General features: G+C 32.6%; 1 protein-coding gene across 1 annotated transcript in view; it reads left to right on the top strand.

The window, feature by feature from the left end:
• The window catches only part of LOC148619618 (neuropeptide SIFamide receptor-like), a 35,905-nt gene that overhangs the window by 3,087 nt on the left and 10,718 nt on the right, over positions 1–22,100 (top strand). The gene's annotated exons all lie outside the window — the stretch shown is intronic.

The following is a 22,100-nucleotide window of genomic DNA, read 5'->3' on the forward strand; positions in this document are numbered from 1 at the left end:
CAGTCAATGTGGGTTGGGTTTTTTTTTAGAAAGGTTGCACTGTATCCTTATTTATTTTACTGTTTGTTCATTTCTACACTTAAATTTACTTAAATTCAGAGCAGTAGCTAAATATGATGAACAGACAATTGTACAAAAAATGAATCTTTTCGAAAATCATTTTATAGTACTTGATTATGTTATCAAAATATAAATCAACCAATAACTATATAGAAGTAAACTACATTGAATCTGCCATAAAGATGGAACACAATAGCCCTATGAAATTAGTTTTTCCTTTGAGAATTACAGGATGAGTGACTGTATTATTGTCACCTTAGAAAACGAGAAATTTATATAAAAGAAATATAATCTGTAGTGCTTTATTGTCTTAATTATCTCTTCTCTTTGATGTAAATATCTCTTTGACTTACACTAGTCTGGAATGGTGGTGATCATGCAATATGATAAATCAATCACTCCTTAAAACATTGAAGATTAAATGGATGTGGAAATGAATTTGTTTTATTTTTGGACATTCACGATTGCCATATCTGAATAAAAGTCCTCAAAAGCAAAAGGTTTCCCAAAATTGGTATGTATTGACATGATATATTGACTCTCTAAATGCATTTTGTAATAGTATCGACATTAGAAGCAATTATCATTTTATTGGATAGCTAATTGAAGATCTTTCACCAAACTGCCTTTTCAAAGCAATCATCTCGTAAAGAACTCTACAAGTCACTCAGATAATACATATTTGAGCACGTAGGAGTGACTTTGCTATTAAAATAAAACCAAATTTTGGTTGAAATTATATAATTGACAATTATCTTTCATGATAAACTAAATATAGAATGTGAATATTTTATCGAGCAGTTTTTAATTATTATGAAGCGTATTTATTAGATATGTTTAATGCCTCTTATTCTGTCCTTCGTTTTTACGAAGTAACAGAGCATATTAAGATAAAAGAACATCCGAACTGAACGTTCCAAGGTATATTATTTGTATTATAAATCACTTTCAAAAGAAGTTATAAAGCCATTTTTGTGCCATAACCTTGTCATAATAAGTCTGTGATAAACATTTTGATAAAAATCACAAATATGGTCTTTAGGTGTGTTTTTTAGGAGAGAGAGAGAGACAGAGAGACAGGGAGAGAGACAGAGAGACAGAGAGAGAGAGGGGGATATAGGAATGTCTTTATGTTACACAAGGTCAGGGGCACGATTCAAATCCGTTCTAGTTATACAGAGAATCTTTTCTAAACCTAAACACTTTTGGATTTTAAAATTGGTACCATTTAGACAGGTGATCTGTTTACCTAGGTTCAAAATATATTTGAACTAATATAAAGATACCTTTATAATGTCTGGTTTAGACAGGTTTCCTGATTTTTCAGATTCGGTTTACACAGGTAGCATTGTATAGAAGTATGAAGAAGTTCAGTTTTAGATTAAGGTGTTTTAACTGATGTTTTTATTTTGTATTTTTATGACTGTTACTACTAAAATTATATTCTTTTCAAAACACACTGATCACATTTATATGAAGTTTTGTACGAAGTATTACGGTATATTATTAGAAAATAGTTCATGATTTGAAGACATATACAGTCGGTAGTTGCGTAGTTGCAATCCTTTTGAAAGGATTCATATTATGCACTGACAACACATTTAACGTTATATTGACTGGCAGATATATCTTTTAAAGTCACGAAAAACTTAAAGAATAACATATATTAGCGTTAACGGTTGTTTTATATATAGATAATTACCATAAATTCGTATTCACAATTGTACAATGCAAGAGAAAAAGATACTAACTTTTATATATTTCATTACAATTTTCACCAAACGGAAAAGGAGGAAACTACGAGATCAATGGAAGTAGCATGTTGTTGATCGGAAAATGTCTTTACAGTTGTTACGCTTATCCCCAAAAATGACAAAACTTCTGTAAATTTAGGGTCAAATAGGAAAATTTGTATATGTCAAAACTGAGATGACAATATTCAACTTTTTCAAACTGGAAGTTCAATACGAAATTATATTTAATCGATAATCAATCCACTCTTTGTAAAATCAAATGCCTCCGATTCAGCCAAATGAAAAAAAGGAAAATAAATGTGCGTGATGAAATAAGGAGAATCTATACATATGGGTAAAATCGATAAAATCAATTTGAACAATAATTAAAATAAGAACATGGCCAGATTAAACGTCGACTTAACTATATTTGGTCCGACCACGGATGGAATGCATCGGTAGGGACAGTATATATCCAACGATAATCTCCTGATACACTCACTAAAATGTTCCTGTCGTATTGGTCTTCTACACAAACATTATTATGACATTTTTCATCTCGATGGGGTTGTTATCTCTTTGACAAATCCACCATGTTCGCTCTCCTTATGCTATAGTATTATAACCATATTGACAAGATCGCCGAATTTTCCGTCCATATGCCCCTTCCGACTGCTTCAAATATCAATTTAGAATAAAGATAATCATTAGAAACAAATAGAATGTATTTTTAAAAGGATGTGTTGGAAAATCGCTGAATAGACAAATCAACAGGATTTCTTTTCAATTAAGAGCGCCATCAATTTAATAAAATAGACTTTCTAGGTACTTCATAGTTTTCAGTTGAACAACATATACAACTTAAGAAAAGCCTGACTAAATTAAAAAAAAAAAAGGAAGAAAGTGATAAACTACCAAACAAAGTGCAATTTGATTTCCCACCTCCCAACAGTTCGTTTATAATTGTTCTGGTAAATTCTAGCTGTTTGAGGTTCCTTCCTTTTTTAATCAATTGTCTCTTATTCCCTTTCTCTTGATATTTTGGAATTACATAACTAAGGTGAAATTTTTTATACGGAAAGAGGTGATAACCTACCATATAAAATGCGATGACAAGTTAATTTAGCATGTCCCCGCAGTTCGTTAATAAAGTTTCTGTTTGATGTTTATTCTCTCCTTTTGAATATTTTTTTTGTTCCCTGACTGCTGAGTTTGAGTAAATAGTTTACCAATTTCATTTGATTTGCTTTCAAAATTTGCGATTATATATTTTATGCTCGTTAAATAAACACACAGATATTTGATGAAAGATATTTTCCTTCTTTTTTGGGGACTTCAAAAATGAGTATTTATATATATAAATTAGATTGAAGTTAAACAAAACCGTTTTATAATTCCACTTTGCTCGTATCATTGGTTATTCGGCCTATTGCCACAAGCAAAATGTTTTTCTATTTATATTTTCAATATGTAGATTCCTATCTTGAATGATATTATATATTGGGTTTTATAGCTATCACATTTCAAAGGGGTATTCATCTTCAATAGCTATAAAGACTATTAATATAGTTCAATTTTAATAGTTGAATTTACAGCTAACGAGTGTTTGCATGCATAATATAAATTCTGGCTATGTCCGAGACAACACGTGTCCTAACATAAATAGAAAATAAACACGTAATCAAATTGGAATTGAAATAACTTATCTGTGGTACAGTATGTTGACGTATCAATGGTCTGTATCATGGGAACAGTAATTGGATGTCTAAAATGTCTTTTATGTTTGACATAAATACTAATCATCATTTACATATACCATTGTCAAGAAATTGGGCTATTCTTCTGAATTCGATAGGAATGACCAGTCTTTTCTAACATCAGATTAATAACTATTCATCAAAGCCAGTCTATGACGAATTCTATACATACTGTGTGATATCTCATCACTGCAATGTAGATATAAATCACTATTGAATTATTACGAGTTATGATACGTGATTACTAACAATAAGATTTTTTTTTATTTCATTTATTTGACTTTCATTATTTGATTTGTCCTATAGATGTTTTCGAGATCTGTTGTTAATGTCACATGATAAAGTTTAAATGACGAAACATACAGTAATGAGGACAGTACTAAAAAGCATTTTAGGTCCCAAGTGTATTTGGTCCAGAGAATGTTGTTAATTGATCGTTGATACACCCCCTAACTGCAAAATACAACAACACCATTTCTGACTTGAACAAGTGGATATTGAATAACTAATAATGAATTTATCTTTCTATGGAGAAATATAAGAATACTGCCATGCCCTCATCGGCAATTAAAGCCATCAAATTTGCAGCCGTCTTCATCACGATCAACGAAAAATACATCAGACATACAGGGAAGTTTTATTAAAAAAGTATGATATCATCTTTAATTTTCGCAAATCAAAGGCCGATAATTTTACTGCATAGGTCCAAATACTAAATGGGCTATTCCTTGGAGGTTTGGATATTTTACAATATTATCAAATTTGAAAAAATAAATACAGGAAGAAGTAAAGAATTCTGATCTTCGAGACATTTTAGCGAGAATATGAAGTTATATGACACTACAGGATATAATCAGTACGAAAATGTATGGTTTCATTAGCTTTTTTCGGGAATAGTATTCCCGTGATTGAAAGAATATTTCCAGATCTACTTAAGTGAAAAGTTATCAGAAATTTGAACTTTCTATCATTTAATAAGAATTTCTGAGTACTTTAAGGTCAAATTTTTAGACACACATATAAATACAAGTTAAAAATGTCAATTTGCTCATAATTTGATGAACTATAGCTTATATACCATTCTTACTTCTCAATGTATTTCTTCTGTCCATCCGGAATGATAAATATATGATTTTGGCGTACATTCTATATTAGGTGATTTTAGATTTTGTTCCAAAAATGCAGAGGTGAGACAAATACTTTTTTCGTGGCAAAAAGAGTTTTATTTTTCTATGTATTTCTCGGTCAAGGGAACCAAGGGAACCAAGATTTGATTGCTAATCAAAAATATATTCCAATGATAAATATTAAACGAGGGAAATATACACACTTAATAAATATCATGAAACAGCTGGTACAAAGAGCAACATTAAATTTGCAACTCTAACTCCATTAAAAAACTAGGAGAATGGACCGGATGCACCGGTAGGATAAGCATGCACTTCCTGCACAAATAGAAATCGTCTATTTCACTTTAAATTTATGCCATAAAATCGAGAAAGTATCCCTTAATATTGATTCGAAATAATGAATATATTGTCACTCTTATGTGTGCATTTGTGCTTCCAGATTTTGACTTGAGATTATTCATAATTTCGATAAAAAGATAGTTTTAATAAATGTTAGAATGTTTAACACTTAATGACCACAACAGTTTATTTTAATGATTTCAAAGTGCCCATAATTAAGATTAAATATGCATGTTAATCACATAACAAGTCTAGTAGATCATAAGTACAATATTGTGCGAATTAACTATTTGTGTGTGAGTCCATCTATGATTTATATCTAGGTAAACCTCAATTAAAAGGGATTCAATTTAGGGTTTAACTAAAATTGGTTTCCTTATATAGACATATTAACAGCGTCTCGATAGGTATCGTATTGACTTCTTTCTGCTGTGTGCATTAGGTCAAGATTGTACCAATTTTCGCATTTCCGAGATTACACATTAATCGTATTTAAATAGTTTACGTAATTACTAGTCTAATTTTTGCACTCTATCAGATTTATCTTCTTGTAATCATCAACATATCTACAAGTGTGGAAACTGTGCCAATGGATACGTTTTTCGACGGACCAATTAGTTGAGCAATACAAGTTTTATATCACCACAGACGGTATTGTAACATGTTTATCATCACGATGTTATTCTATTTTAGTAAGCGTTGTTCTATGTATAAGAGGACGGTTTCGTGTATATTTTATAGTTAAATTTAATGACATATGTAGTATTAGCCTTTTCTTTCTTTGTTATATTCAACTGGTATTTGAACTGTTAATCATTGTTAAGATGAGTTCGTCTTTTATGACTATATTTTGATTAAACCTTTAATATAGAATCTCCAACAGCTCAGAAAAATCACAAGTTTAACTATTATACTGTACAAGAAAACTTACAGCATGTTCACTGCCTTAAAAGTTGTGAAAAAAATAATGTTTTAACCGTAAATGGGATAAACATGAAGTCTACCAAGTCTGTCAATACATGGTTATATCGATATACGCAATTTATTATGAATTTATGCGTTTTCCCTCTATTTTGTTGTTGGAGACAACTATTTTGACCTTCTATATAAAACAAAAATGTTTAGATTTTCTGAATGACGAATGTACTATCAAAATGAGTGACTGTCTAGATATAATTCCATTGACGAATAATGGAGAGGAAATCATGGAAGCAGTACGGTCTACGCTTCCTGGTTTACCATACCGTTGTATTGTGTGAGGATGATGAGATTAGGGCAATGAAATAGTCTATCAAAATGATACTGCTAGTTTTTAAGGTTACGGTTGCTTACTAATAGAGTACTTTTGTTATGAGTATACCATTGGGAAATCACAAAATAAACTGCAATCACAAAGAAATCTGTTTGTATGTCTTGTTTATCCTTTTATCTGCTTTAACCGTGATGGTTTTAAAGGTGGTTTAATCTAGAGTTGCTTAAGAAAGAGTGACTCCATGAAAATGATATTAATTTATTTTTTTTAATTAAATATTGAACTATCTGAAGTGCAGAGAGAAAACATTTTTATCTTAAAATGGGACTAGATAAAAGAGTGTTTTTATTTTCTGTCCAAAGATTGTTCATACTTGTCGAGATGAATATCAAAACAATTTTAAAAATGTTGAATGTCATATTACATTTCTGTGTGAGATTCTTCACATTTAAGAACAAAGATATTAACTTGCAACTGTTGTACTCTTTTGTAATTTATTTATGTTATACATTGATTTTATTAGATTATTAAATTGAAAAATATATCTTCAACTAGGTAGGAAATAGCACTGTAACACAACAGCTGTCGTATCTTTGAAATAGCATGTGCCATCTTAATTTATAAACTTGACAAAATGAAGCTTTAATGTAGTCAATCAGAATGCTCTTAATAGAATTGGGTCTTTATTGGAATCTGTAAAGCTTTTTATCTTTTTTAAGTAATCTATTTGAGTTCTTACTATGAAATGAATAAATTTCAAGAGCTTAAACACAATCCACAGATTTGCCCGTTTGGACTTTAATAACGATCTGAGAAGATCTTCATCAAGAAGAATATTCTTCCTTTTAAGAGTTACTTACAAAACTACGTAGTTTACAGTAAAGTACAGTATAAAAACAATCCAAATGCAGGATAAAAAAAAAACACTTCTGTCGGTTTGTATTAATGTTGGGTTTCATGTTTTGAATAACCATCAAAATATAAAAGAGAATTAATATAATATTGTGCAGACAAAAAGAATTAGAAAAATACATAACCATACACATTTGTCAATAGGGTATGTAAATCTCGTCACGTGACTCTGTTGTTTCATGAGAATGACTCCTTGTCTACCATTCAAATTTGACATTAACATAGCGATGAATTCAACATTTTAGATTGATAATACCAATGAAAATGACAAATATCGTGGTACACCTAGAGACATATGTATAGTTCTTGGTAGAGATTCCTCATACTTTGTAAGAAATAATTCCAAATCATCTTCCAAATATACAGAAGAAGATGGTTACAAAATACTGGAATTTTTAATCGACAACATATTTGTCCAGTGTGGTGGACGCGTTTTTTTATCAAACGGTCAGCATTCCAATGGGAACAAATCGTGCTCCTCTACTTGCTGACCTATTCCTTCACTCTTATTAGGCTGACTTTATAGCTGATCTGATTCGAAAGAAAGAATAGCGTTTAGCTATATCCTTTAATCTCAGTTTCCGCTATAAAGATGACGTATTATCTTTAAACAATCCTAATCTTTGGGATTTGATACTTCACATCTACCCAAAGGACTTGAGATACAGGATACTACAGACACTGGGAAGTCAGCCTCATTTCCTGACCTATACTTAGAAACCGATGGTAAAGGAAAACTATTGACCAAACTTTACGACAAACGTGATGACTTTTCATTCAGAATTGTCAACTTTCCTTTCATCTGTGTCAACATCCGTTCAGCACCACCTGCGTATGGAGTGTTCATATGACAACTCATACGTTATGCCAGAGCTTGCCAAAACAACGCAGACTTTTTGTATCGCGCTAAAATTCTAACAAATAGGCTTCTGGAACAGGATTATGTTGCTACTAGATTGAAGACATCACTACAGAAGTTTTATGGTCGTCATCATGAACTCGTGGATCGTTACGGTGTATCCATCTGCGCTATGAAAACTGATTTGTTCAACGTGTCATAGTTTTCCTTTCCTCTTTCGTCTACCCCGGACTTGACTTTTTATGAGCAACTCGGCGGGTTTTTCTAGAAAAGCAGAGGACGCTTACCCTACCGGTGCACCTGGTCCATGCTCCTAGTTTTTAGTGGAGTCCGAGTTGCTCATTTGCTTTTGTTGCTTTTTGTGTATGATTTTAGTTGCTTTGTGTTCTTTGTGTTCTTTGTTGTGTTTGTCTGTTTTCCGTGTCTGGTCTATGTCCCTCTCCCTGGATTGTATTCTTTTGATTACCGCTATAACTTTGGTTCCCTTCATTACTCTTTCTATGTGATAAAAGTATATATAAAACACTAAAAAGAAGATATTTCATTGTAATGCAGCGTTTCGAGATCCTTTAAGTAAACAATAAAATGCAGATCGGTCTCCGGATTCCAATACATTCTACATTGGAATTTCCGGAAAGGAAAATGATACTAGATTGGGACTTACCTACCCTATTAATATATAAATTTACTCAGATATATGTACTTCAATTGTAGAATTCGCTGAGTTTTTTGTTGATTTCGTTCAATAATGCAAAGAATAAATCACCGTTCTGACAGTCATATCTTTTTTTTCGCGTCTTAATTGACGGAGTAAACTCATTTTATATCAAATTTGAACTATTACAATCATGGACTCATGCAATTGTATCAAGAACGCCATAATCTCTGATGACCGTTTGTGTCACAAAAACGATTGTTGCTTAATCGCATGATAGATATGTGTAACTAATATTACACAACAAATAGACACGATACTGCAATTTAACACATATAAACAATCTCCATTCTATTTTTCAATAATGTCATAACAATGTACATTTAATACTATGAACGAAATTTATTTCGCGAAAAGTTTATTTTGTATTTTAATAGTGAAGAACAAAATAACTGATTTTTTACCTCTAAATATCTGTAGCTGATGATATGAACTAATAATATCACATTTTTAGCGATTTAATTTTACAAGTATATGCCCTCGCTAAAGTCTTTTTGGAAGGGCTAGACATTTGCGAAATCATGTGATAGGCACTAGTGAAAAAAATGCCCTTGCGATTGGTTGTTGTGTGATTGTGTATCACTTTCTGCCAAACCTGATTGGCATAAAGCGATGTTGTGACGTTTCTAACGTTGTTCTCTCGACAACATTGGTGAAGATATAGAAGGACGATCGCTAGAATTCCAGCATTACAGATGCCGTATATCAATGCTATCAAAATATTCCAGAGGAATCATAGAGAAAAACGTTTTATGACTGGTTAAAGTTGAATATCGCAAAATTTCTACTCACTTTATTCAATTTCAACATCATAACAAACTCACCGAGACACATTTATAACGATATTGAAATCAAATAATTTGAGTTAATATTTTGCGACATGCAACTTTCACTCATTATGAAACCTAAACATTTGCTACCAAACATTTTCTAATAACCTTGGTATTGAGTATATAATTGGCGTTTATAATGTTAGAAGAAGGAAATGTCTAATATTCCAGTACAGTTTGTCTGCAAAAAGTGAGAATTTTTATTATTTACTGTACAGGAACGACAAGAACAACGATGATAATAACCCACACTTTTTACAGTACTTAAACCAGTACACAAGAAAATATTTTCCAACTTTTCTAACGCATTAATCAAACTGTTAAGCATGATGGTTCCTTTTGAAACACAGTCATAACTTATTTATCAGTTTTATGAAATGTTTACACCGATCATTTGTTTTATGTTTTACATAAATGATTTATTTATTGCAAAGCGCGCTTGGAAACTTTGCACTATATTGGACATGATTCTAATCAAAGGATTAAACAAGTGATACGACCATTATGTGTATTTGTAATTACGTTTTAACATTAGCGTTTGTATACTGCTGTTGGAGCATTTCTGCATCTGAAAGAATAATCAAGGGAACCAAGGTTATAGCTGTAATCAAAAGAATGTAATCCAGGGACAAACACCAGACGTGGAAAACAGACATACACAACAAAGAACATGAAGCAACTAAAAACATACATACAATAACAAAAGCAAATGTGCAACTCGGACTCCACTAAAAACTGGGAGCACGGACAAGGTGCACCGGTAGGGTAGGCGTCCTCTGCTTTTGTAGAATCACCCGCCGAGTTGAAAAATCGTATTTTCATACAATGATTCCCGAAACTTGGCTCAACTCAGCTTTTAGACTCCATGCTAATATCAATATGTAACCCATGTAAATAATTTTGTCACGCAAGTCATAGTGTTAAATGCAAATTTCAATTTGGTGTTTCGTACATAAACATCGTTTGTTTCCTATAAAGGTTTGCAACATTCACCACAGCAAATGAAAATAATGAATATCCTGAAATGCTTATGAATTATAGTCTGATGAGTACTTCCAGTTTGATTGAAGGTACTCACATTTACAGTTGTAAGTTATTTAAAAGTGGAATGGCTTTGAATGTACAGCCGAATGTCAGTCATTGAGTTTTATTGCTTTACTTGCTTTTAGTATTAACAACAACTTGAAATAATATTTGTTCAGAATGTCAATAATGTAAAACCATTTATTTGGTTTTTTTTTTATGAAAACACATTAACAAAATCATGTGATATAAAGTTATTGCTATTGAAACTTCGACTAATGGCATTTTAGTACAATTAATTGTTGAAACTTTGAATGCATAACCATTCAGCCGTTGTAATACTTTACCAAAATTAAGCATTTTTTTTCTACTAGTGCTCAACTACACCTCTGTATTTGGCATTTACATTCTAGAGAAGAAATCGTTATATTAACATCCTAGAGGAAATATATTAGCATGTATCGTTCTCTATCTGTATATTGGTTATAAAATTAATTGGTTGGAGGACATGAACTCATCGTGAATTTCATAATAAACGTCAAATTCTAAAGTCTAATTATTAGCAATAACTTTCTTTTTCACGGATTCTCGATAACCAGAAAAGTCCTGACTTAACTCAATAATAGGTTCTGTAAAATATCTTTGTTAAGCAATATGCATTCATCAAATAGATGAAAATGAAAATATTTTGCCCGTATCAAAGATTCCGTGGTCATTTTTAGTTTCTTATTCCAGAAAATAGCTTCCCAACTTAGTATGGAGAAGTGATCAGCTAGATATGAAAATACTTTGAAAAACAGAACCACTTCGATAGAATTGTTTACGAATTAAACTGACCAATCATATTTTTTTGTGATTGCAATACATATTACTATTTCTAGATGACATTTAGTCAGCAAATGAAACGTTACACAATGTTACAGGAGTCAAAGTCAGTGAACTAATTTACAAAATATCTTATTTTTGTAGGAAATCCAAACATTTGTTCTTGTTTAAATACAATGTGTATTTTATTGATTGGAATAGAGTAAGTGACTCTTTTTAGCAAAAAATAATAAGAGTAATCAAGGGAACCAAGGTTACAGCGGTAATCAAAAGAATGTAATCCAGGGACAAAGACCAGACATGGAAAACAGACATACACAACAAAGAACATAAAGTAACCAAAACCATACATACAAAGCAACAAAAGTAAATGAGCAACTCGGACTCCACTAAAAACTAGGAGCATGGACCAGGTGCACCGGTAGGGTAAGCGTCTTCTGCTTTTCTAGAAAAACCCGCCGAATTGCTCATAAAAAATCAAGTCCGGGGTAGACAAACGAGGAAAGGAAAACTATGACACGTTGAATAAATCTGTTTTCATGGTGCTGATGGATACACCAATAACGATCCACGAGTTCATGATGACGACCATAAAACTTCTGAAGTGATGACTTCAATCTTGTAGCAACATAACCCTGTTCCAGAGGCCTATTTGTTAGAGTTCTAGCGCGATAAGAAAAGACTGCGTAGTTTCGGCAAGCTCTGGCAAAACGTATGAGTTGTGATATGAACACTCCATACGCAGGAGCCGAAGGGATGTTGATACAGATGAAAGGAAAGTTGACAATTCTGAATGAAAAGTCATCACGTTTGTCGTAAAGTTTGGTCAATAGTTTTTATTTACAATCGATTTCTAAGTGATTTAAATTTGTTCTCTATATATTTCTTCATATGTATTTCGCTGAACCGAAATATTTGTCTTTTCAGGGGCCCACTCTTGATATATTTTTCATTGTTATTAAAGGCCGATAACATCATTTGTTTGTATTCTTTTTTTTTATTGTTTTGTAAGGTTGATTTTTTCCGTCAAAATATTTCTCCGCTTCCACGTTCTTCTCAATTATTTAACACAAACAATCTTGTATCCATCAGAAATGCCTGTACTTCTTGTTATTGCGTTGAGTTTGTTAATTTGACCATCTCTTTCGAATATTGCCCAGATTTTGCCTATCAGTTCAGTAATCAATTATTTCTTAAAAAAAAAAGAACACATAACATACTGGTGCACTTACGCCATCTTTCAGGTTTTGGTGAAGTAGTGAAGCCAAGATTTCTCCGTTTTTTTATGTTTTCTTTCGTTTGTTTGCTGTTTCTGTTTCATTTTGTTTGTATTTTGTATCTTTTATTAACTTTTCTGAAATAATAGTTTTTGTTATCTTTGATTTGCTGCAACAATGTGCCATTGAACTACCCAAAATCCCTGTCAACGATGTATATAAACGTTAAATATGATTTTACTCAACAAAAGCTTAAACTGGAGAATGTCACAAATTGAGACACTACAGTCATAAGTCAATTTAGTATAGACACAAAACTGTAATGAAATTATATTTCCTGTCAGTTACCCTAACTATCAGATAGACATCTTTTAGTTTAAGGACTGAGTCTATATTGATATTAACGGGGATTCGCGAGGCTTTGACGAGCGATTTACCCCCGTTTCGCGCCGAGTAACCTATTTTTCCAATAGGCTAGGACACTGGTTTTGTATTGTGTTTATACTACAAATAAAAAATTGTTAAAACATCTTAAGGTAAACTACTGAGGATCCTCTGAATATGAGCAAGTTAACAAAGACAGTAATGGGAATCTGAATTAGTGTTTTGTAGTCTTAAATTGATTGATTGATTGATTGATTGTTGGGGTGTAACGCCCGAGCAGCAATATCTCAGCTATATTCAGGCGATGAATATGAAATGGATGACAAAATGAACATGAAATGATGATGATGAAATGATAAACGGATATGGGACACAAGGATACTAGGGTCAAAACATTTTGATTGCCACAAGATAAAAGGGAGGGATGGGTAGGGTCGGGCAATTTATCCCCCTGTGGCGGAGCGCAAGGTTCCTACTCCTATCGAATACCACAGCAGGGTTCTTTAACGCGCGAGGAACGCGGCATCTTTCCCAACACGCTGCACCACTGTGGTTTGCGGTCAGGTTTTCCGTATTATAGGCTGACAACCCCAGCATGTAACACGCCAGGGGTACTCCATCCCACCACCTGGGGCACACATCCCATATGCTCTGTGAGCAGAGGGCCTAGCCCCGGCTAGGTTTCTGAGCACTATGTAGTCGCCTTTTACGACAAGCTTATCGCTGCTGCAGACCTATTCTTTTAACACCCGGAACTGCACGGGGTGTAGTCTTAGTCTATTCTACATAAAATCGCCTTTTTACGTGGTTTACAAAAAGTAACCCTATTGCGCCTCGAATGGCGCAGCGCGTAGTAATATCTTAGCGACAGAATGGGTATGCAAATCCGTGCGAGCCTGCCCTTTCATTTTGAAATAATACATTCGGAAGAAAATGCTTTCTGTATTTGTAACCTAAATATTTTTATAAATGTAAATGACAATGACTTTAAAAGTATTTAAACACATATTTTCTTTATGATTTTATGCCAAACAATGATCTTTATACAACACTACGGTTGCGGGGCTGAGGTATTTCTTTTTTGCGTAACCGGCGATGTACTTTTCCGTAGAAATTGTTGACAATGGGCGCTGAAATGAGTTCGTAAATTTATGATTTATTTTGAACTTTATATCGTGAAAATCACATATCACAATAATATAAATGAAAAAGGTAACTGTTTTACACCTTGATAAAAATGTCAAACGATTTTACTATATCATTACGTCTCGAAACGAGTCATTTATGCATGGATTTTGGCGGTGGATGCATGTAAACATTTAGATTCTGGATGTTCAAGTAGAGGTAATCAGTCCATGTTAAATTGCGATACAGGCTCTGTTTTACTGTCGGAAGACATTTTTGAACGACTACCGGGCGTCTACAGTGGAATGAGGAAAGAGAAAGATAGGCCAACATAGGGTTACAAAATAACACAAAAAATACTTAGACACCATTTATATATACATCACATAAAAAAAACAAGTCGCATTTCAATATTCAAACTATTTATTTCCAGTGATGAGAAATATAACATGTAGAAAACGTACAAAATGTATGACTGTTCGATTAACAATATTGGACATGCAATATTGGCAGTAAATGCGTCCTTTGCAGGATAAACCAAAATATGGTGCCAAATCCAGGAAAATGCGTTGAAGAAGACATGAATGGTTGGTTAGGGGTTAGAATTTAGGCTACTACCTATATAATCTATGATGTAATTTGGTCAAACGAGTTTTATTATATGCTTAGAAAAATACACTCGGGGACCAGCAGAGACATCGAGCTAGTAGGGTTTTTTTTAAAAATAAAATGAAATTTACAAAAATGCTTGAAGTTAGGAAGTTAAAAGAAAAAATAATAAAATAAAATTACTTTGCTAATGCGCTTATTTTGACATTTTGTCAAACCATTAAAAGATTACTCTGTTGCTATAAGAAAGCATAAAATAGCGTCTAGAGATTTAGATTACATCATTTTACCCATGGATGAGGGCGGAATTAAGTTCGTCTAAAAACTAGTGTAAGCTATCAGCAGCATAGCAGTCTGTTAGGATTATATACAATTGATAGAATTACAAATATCAAACAATGACATAATATTTAAGAAGATTTGTAATGCAGTTATTAAAATCGTATTTCTACCAAATTAGAAACGAGACTGGTTAAAATAACGGAAACACACTACCTTACATGAAACTGGAAAGAGTTGCTTTGCTGGGTTTGAAAGATGAAATGAAGATCCATTTAGAAGACAGCAGTGCGTCGGGCACAGTTTCACACAATTTCCTCTTATATTGTAATATACTAGTCAACAACAGGAACGATACAAATAAATATTGTCAATATTTATATATGTTTCAATTTACAACCCCTTTAACAGTTTATGTCTGTATACATGTCCAAAAAATATATTTTAATCTTTTTAAAAAATAGACCTAGACGGATACGATGAAAATCCATAATGTTACTTTTCATCCTGTCACCGAATTCTGCGTGCTCCAAAATAAAAATGTTTAGTGTCATTATTTGAGCTTCTGCAACAGGTACACAAATTGCCATCTGATTAAAGTTGAAAACAGATCCAGATCTGTATGTCACGATTACTCCAAAAAGAGCATGAACATACAGTAGGAATTGTTCGAGGTAAGACGACGCACGCTGCCGACGCAAACCATTTTCATGGGGTAAGAAAAGCAATGTTAAGGCTGGTGACTCGTCTGATGTTTACTCAGAGGCCTTTAATCGTCTTTACATTACGGCCCGGGATACGTCATTAATGCTTTCACAACCGCATATTGAAAGCAGAAAATACAATCCAAGAATACTCGATCGTCATAACAACATAATTTTGGGTCAGCTGAAAGTGATACTTTCCTTATTAAATTCCACAAACTGAAATTCCAGTGATCCTTTATATAAAAAATCGTAAGTGTAAAATTAGTCGTAAGTTATGACGTCACAGTAAATCAAAGTATTGTGACGTCATAACTTACGACTAATTTTACACTTTTTGTGAAAAGGACCACAGATAAGTACTTTCATACGTTCATATTTGGTCCAGGAATTGTCGTAGACGTATATTTTTGTACTTTTTGTTACTGCTTCACTAAAAATATATATATTTTATTTTCTTGTTCCTTCAAATCGGTAGAACATTGTTATTAGTTTTATCAAAAAGGTCGATAACAGCAAAAGTGTGTCTATGATATGATACATGAAATTTTCATATTGATTTACAAAATGATTGAGCTTATCAGCAATTGGTTATTTCTGAAATCAAATCATTTAGGTAAAGTAGGTGAAATTTTCAACTGGTCTGTGTTCTTGTTATGTTTGCTTTTGCGATGTGCATGTTTGGTTTTTCAAGATATCCATCCGCAAAACTCTCTTTTAATACTAGTAATTGTTAAGAATAACAACAAATCTAAAAAAAAATGTGTAAAACGATATACGGTTTATTTATATTGGTGATTATTGTCCCGAGCAGGTATTATCGTACACGAGCATGCGAGTGCAGTATAATAATCTGCAAAGAATAACTGACACGATTTATTTTGCTTCATACTTGAACTTTAACTTGTAAATAAATGATACATCACGTTTGAAATCAAAATATTATGACAAAGCGATTTTCCAATTGTACTCCTCCCATTTCACAGGGATAGTATACTAAGATCTTGTAGTATACAGTTTCTTTGTCGGGCACAGATACCTGTCAAATCTGGGATACATTCAGCCTTTATTCAGACGTTTAGCGGTCGTCATCACAGTTTGATTGACTGATATGAAGTTTCTATGAGAACTATGAAAAACCGATTTGTTCACCGTTTCCCAGACATGAAAATATTGTGTTATACTTTAATTTTTACATCATATGTATGAAATCCGACAGTAAATCCTCGACGCGATGTCAGTTTATTACATGATATTGTTGTTATATCGTTCAAAATCAAATATTATAGTAAAGATACAAATATAGTTTGTGTTCGTCCATGTTTTCAAGTGATTGTTGATTCTCTTAATTTGTTTATTTGGGATTGTTTTCCGCCATTTAAATATCATTTACTTGATTTCCGTCAGCTTATTTTGATGAAATAGATGATTTCGCCCAAGTGTGAATCGTGGTCTTTTTGTCGGGATCCCTTTGTGATTCGTGTCAGGAATTGCATTATTGTTGCTAGATTTTAACCGTATTATATTTGCAATGTGATGGGTGCCCCTGGTGGAGCAAAACATGTTTACCATGGAGAACTAGATGTCACTTCCATTTTTGTTGGAAATCTAAAGATAGATAAAAGTATGGAAAATTCATATATCTCTACAAAGACTGTTTAATGACTGCAAACATCATTTCTATGAACAAATAGCACATACGTTGAGGAACAATCAATTAATCTATTGACGTTTGGGCGTTAATCGCAAAACATTGATATTTCTGTCTTTTCAAAAATATTTTGTTGATGTTGTGCGTAAGGGCTTATTCTCTATTGATTCTTTTTAAATTTTGCGCAAGACTGTGATTTAAATATGCAAAGTTCGTACATGAGCACCATGAGAAAATGTTATTTACATCCTCACAATGTTAAGAAACGGTGTACTAAAGCTCATAAATTCAAATGTTGCTAGGCAAGATTGTCTTAATGGATAAACATTTTAGCAACGGTAACGACTTGTTGTATTACCATAATTACATCACTTTGCATGTTCGAAAACCTGTGCTTCATTTTTACACAAATGCAAGGGTATGCATCATGCCTGCAACCTTGATCCTGCAATGTAAACAGAATTTTTTTTTAAAACTAAAAAAAAAACAATAATAATAACACAAGGAAAGCATTAAAGGTGAGATTCTAAAACTCCGATAACGAATATGTTGAGAGGTAATATATCATCTACATAATGTGTAAAACATGCAATAAAAGCAGCCCGAAAAAGAAATTTGTTATATAAGACTTAAGGTAAGTAGAATAAATCAATACTTAATAACAAGTAATGGAATGAAGTAAGCGTTTTTTTAAAGACTGTCATTTTATAGAAACCAGGCAGTTCCTATGATATTAATGGAAAATTGTAAATTTTATTCCTTGGGCTTTTTTGTTACAATGTAATGTTAATGTCATACGTATGTCGAATAGTACAAACAATGTTTTTAGAAATCGACAATGGTTGGCTCAGAAAATGAATTTAAAATTAAGAAATCAATCAACTAAATTCTGCATAGAATGAAAGACTTATCCCCCTTTTTTAACCCAGATGTAGCTAAAGTAAACATTGTAAAGTACACATGACAAATATGTTGTCGGAACAGCAGACAAATCCCAAAACAACATTGTTTTTGTTTACTAAACGTATTATACCCAATGTTTGTTATCAGATACCAAATACCAAGATTGTGATTTACCATGTACTGGATTCCTAAATTCCACAAGAATCCATACAAGCAACACTAAATAGCCAGATCTGCAAAATGTACCACCAAGCTTCTTTCAAAACTTTCAAATTCTATACTCACAGCTGTCCAAGAGGGTCTCCAGTCTTAACACAACTTTTGTTACCCCCGTAGTGGTATTAATTCAATATGGATCTTGAAAATTCGAAAGATCTGCAGAAAACCTTCAATTCAAGATTATGACCAGAATACAATAGCATTAAGACCTATGATTTTTCGACTCTTTATACTTTTATTTCCCATACTCAATCACGACTCAATGTTATATATCATTATTACTCCAAAAAGATGGTACGCCTAAATACAAATATGTAGTTCTTGGTAGAGATTCTTCATACTATGGATAAAATAATTCCAAATCATCTTCCAAATATTCCGGAGAAGATGTTTTCAAAATGTTGGAATTTTTTATCGACAACATATTTTTCCAAAGTGGAAAAATATGTTGTGGACGCGTTTTTCAACAAATGGTCGGCATTTCTATGGGAACAAATTGTGCTCTTCTACATGCTGACCTATTCCTTCACTCTTATGAGGCTGACTTTATAGCTGATCTGAACCGAAAGAAAGAACTTCGTTTAGCGAAATCCCAGTTTCCGCTATATATATGACGCATTATCATTAAACAATCATAGTCTCGGGGATTTGATACATCGAATAAACCCTAAAGAACTTGAGATATAGAATATTGCATACACTGTGACGTCAGGCCTTATATCGTAACATACCCTTAGAGATCGAGGGTAACGAAAAACTGTTGATCAGACTATACGACAAAAGCGATGAGTTTTCATTTCATCTTGTCAACTGTCCTTTCATTTGTGGTACAATTCCTTCAGCACCTTCGTTTGGAGTTTTCATATCACAACTCATACGTTATGCCGGCTACAAAAAGTATCGCACTAGACTTCTTACAATTAGGCTTCTGGAACAGGGTTATGTTGCTATTAAATTGATGTCATCGCTGCAGAAATTTCATGCTCGGCATCATGAACTCATGAATCGTTATTGTGTATCCATCTCCACCTTGAAAACTGATTTGGTCAACGTGTCATAGTTTTCCTTTTCGCTTTCGTCTTTTTGTGACTTGACTTTTTATGAGCAACTGGACGGATATTTTAAGAAAGGCAGAGGACGCTTACCCTACCGGTGCACCTGGTCAATGTTCACAGTTTTTGCTGGAGTCCAAGATAGATACTAATTTGATTCTGTTACTTTGCATGTATTCTTTTGGTTATTTGTTTGTTTGTTTGTTTTTTTTTTTTGTGTTTGTCTGTTTTCCATGTATGGGCTTTGTCCCTGGATTGCACTCCTTTGGTTTCCGCCAGAATCTTGGTTCTCTTGATTACTCTTTCAACGAATTTCAATGCTTTCTATATGAGGTATGTCCCTTTAACGACTGCAGTTAATCAAAACAGCATTCAACTAAGATGCATTTTAAGACAAAATTTGTCATATGCAAACCCACTGCCTATTTTTTTTTTTTTTTTTTTTTTTTTGTGGACGCCCTGTTAAGTCTTTTACCCATCACATTTAAACATTCTATGTGACTAACAAAAGCAAGAAAATTAGACATCAAGGGTAATATCGTAATTACCGAACTGGCATCTCAATGCAGTGGTCAAAAACGAAAGTCTATATAAGAAGTGGTGAAATCATTACCATTTTTTTTTAAAGGTTTGAAATAACCACAGTTGTCATGGATTGGTACAGACAGTTTCGATGTAAATGGTGGATTAAATTTGGTTTCATTGCGCGCTGAACTCCCAGCTTTCGTTACGATTTTTTAGTCCCGGTACATTGCAGTGTAAACAGGCATCATAAAGCATAAAACTGCCATCAGACTGTTAGTGACATCAGTAGTTAAAATAGCACTGACAATATTTTGATGATACCTGAACCGCTGAGAAATATAAACACCATTTACAGGGGAAACCAACATATCACTGCAGATGAAAGGAATTACAAATTAGAATTACAAAATAATTGTATATCATATATATTTTTTTGTACTGAGATAACAACTTTCGATTAATTCGAGGTAAAGCTTGTAAAATGACACCGAGGAGATAGTGTCAGTAGTATTCCTAGTTCTGGTGGAAAAATAAACGTAAACCATTCTCCAAATTAAGGAATTGAAATGAAGAAACATCGCCAACATATTAATATGTAAAATTTAATTATCTTAGTTTTTAAACCTTTTTTTCTTCCACAAGATGCTCACAAGATTACTCATAAGTGGACGAAGTGAATTTTATGAGAATTACTTTCAATTATTTTACACAGTATCACAAAGGACAACAGTTTTTGATTTATTGTTTTGCCGCGTCTCTTCCATTAATTTGGTATGTTTTGAATTGCTGTCATAAGTGTGGAGTCATGATAACTTATGCGTGTTAGCGATCTTTGTTATTGCATCTAAACTAAAAAATACATTTTAAAAAAAAGGTCACGTTGTAGTGATTTGGGTCTGGTGTATTTTAATTCACTAAAAAATGAATGGAAAAATACTCTTCAAAACAATCATGGCATATAGATAGTGGTTAATATATGCAATTCAGTATTGTATATATTCAAATTTCGTTTCAGGCTTAAAATAAAGATCATTATAAGGATAATGATCTATAATCTGTCCAAAAATATTTTGATATACGTTAAAAAAGTATCTAATGAACACTATCTTTGAATTGTCTTATTTAAGAGTAATCAAGAGAACCAAGATTTGAATGGAAATCAAAAGAACATTCCAAGGAAAATGACTAGACAGCGAAACCAGACAAACATAACAACAGAACGCGCAATAACCAAAATAACACGTACAGAGAAACTATGATGATCAGCCATTTAACAGTACACAAAAGTCAATCAAAACTAAACGCTTCATAATACACTAACCATTAAACCTAATAGAAAAACAACAAAACATGCAAGCGGGTGTAAATACAATATACGGGACGTAGTAAAAATGATGACTTCTGTTTTTCTGTTTTCCGGAGACACCCGTCAAGTTGCTAGAAGTAACTTAATTGTACATAATATAGCTAACTTCAATACATGTTTGGATTAATTTTAAGGATAGTCATTATATGCATTCGCAACAAATTCTTTCCAACAATCTACCGAACATAACATTATATTTCCACCTAAGGTACAAATGTAAAGAACATAAATAATTGGTCAGTGGTAATTCTAATGATCAAGAGAATATGGAAAGCAGTAAAATCATAAATTATCGGGCAACATGATTTATGATTATTTGATATATTTGTTAGGTAAAGACAAGATATGGGTTTTAAAACTTACCCTCATGATTATTTACGTTAAAAACTTTATCTTATATAATACAATGTCTACATTGATATGCATTTTATGAATCTGTCCTGTTTTATTTTTAAACAAAAATTAAAAAGAATCTCTTTGATCTCTATAAATTCAAGGAAATTGTTCAGGAAACTCGAGTTATGTGATAAAATTAATTGTGTTTTTAGTTTAAGTTCATTTCTTTGTAAATCAATATCAGTTCAAATAAAAAGGGTTGTAAATATTATATGAATATAGATTCACTGTTCTG

The sequence above is a fragment of the Perna viridis genome, chromosome 4, assembly GCF_037379345.1.
Source record: "Perna viridis isolate PV_CMFRI_1.1 ecotype Kerala chromosome 4, ASM3737934v1, whole genome shotgun sequence".
NCBI lineage: Eukaryota > Metazoa > Mollusca > Bivalvia > Mytilida > Mytilidae > Perna > Perna viridis.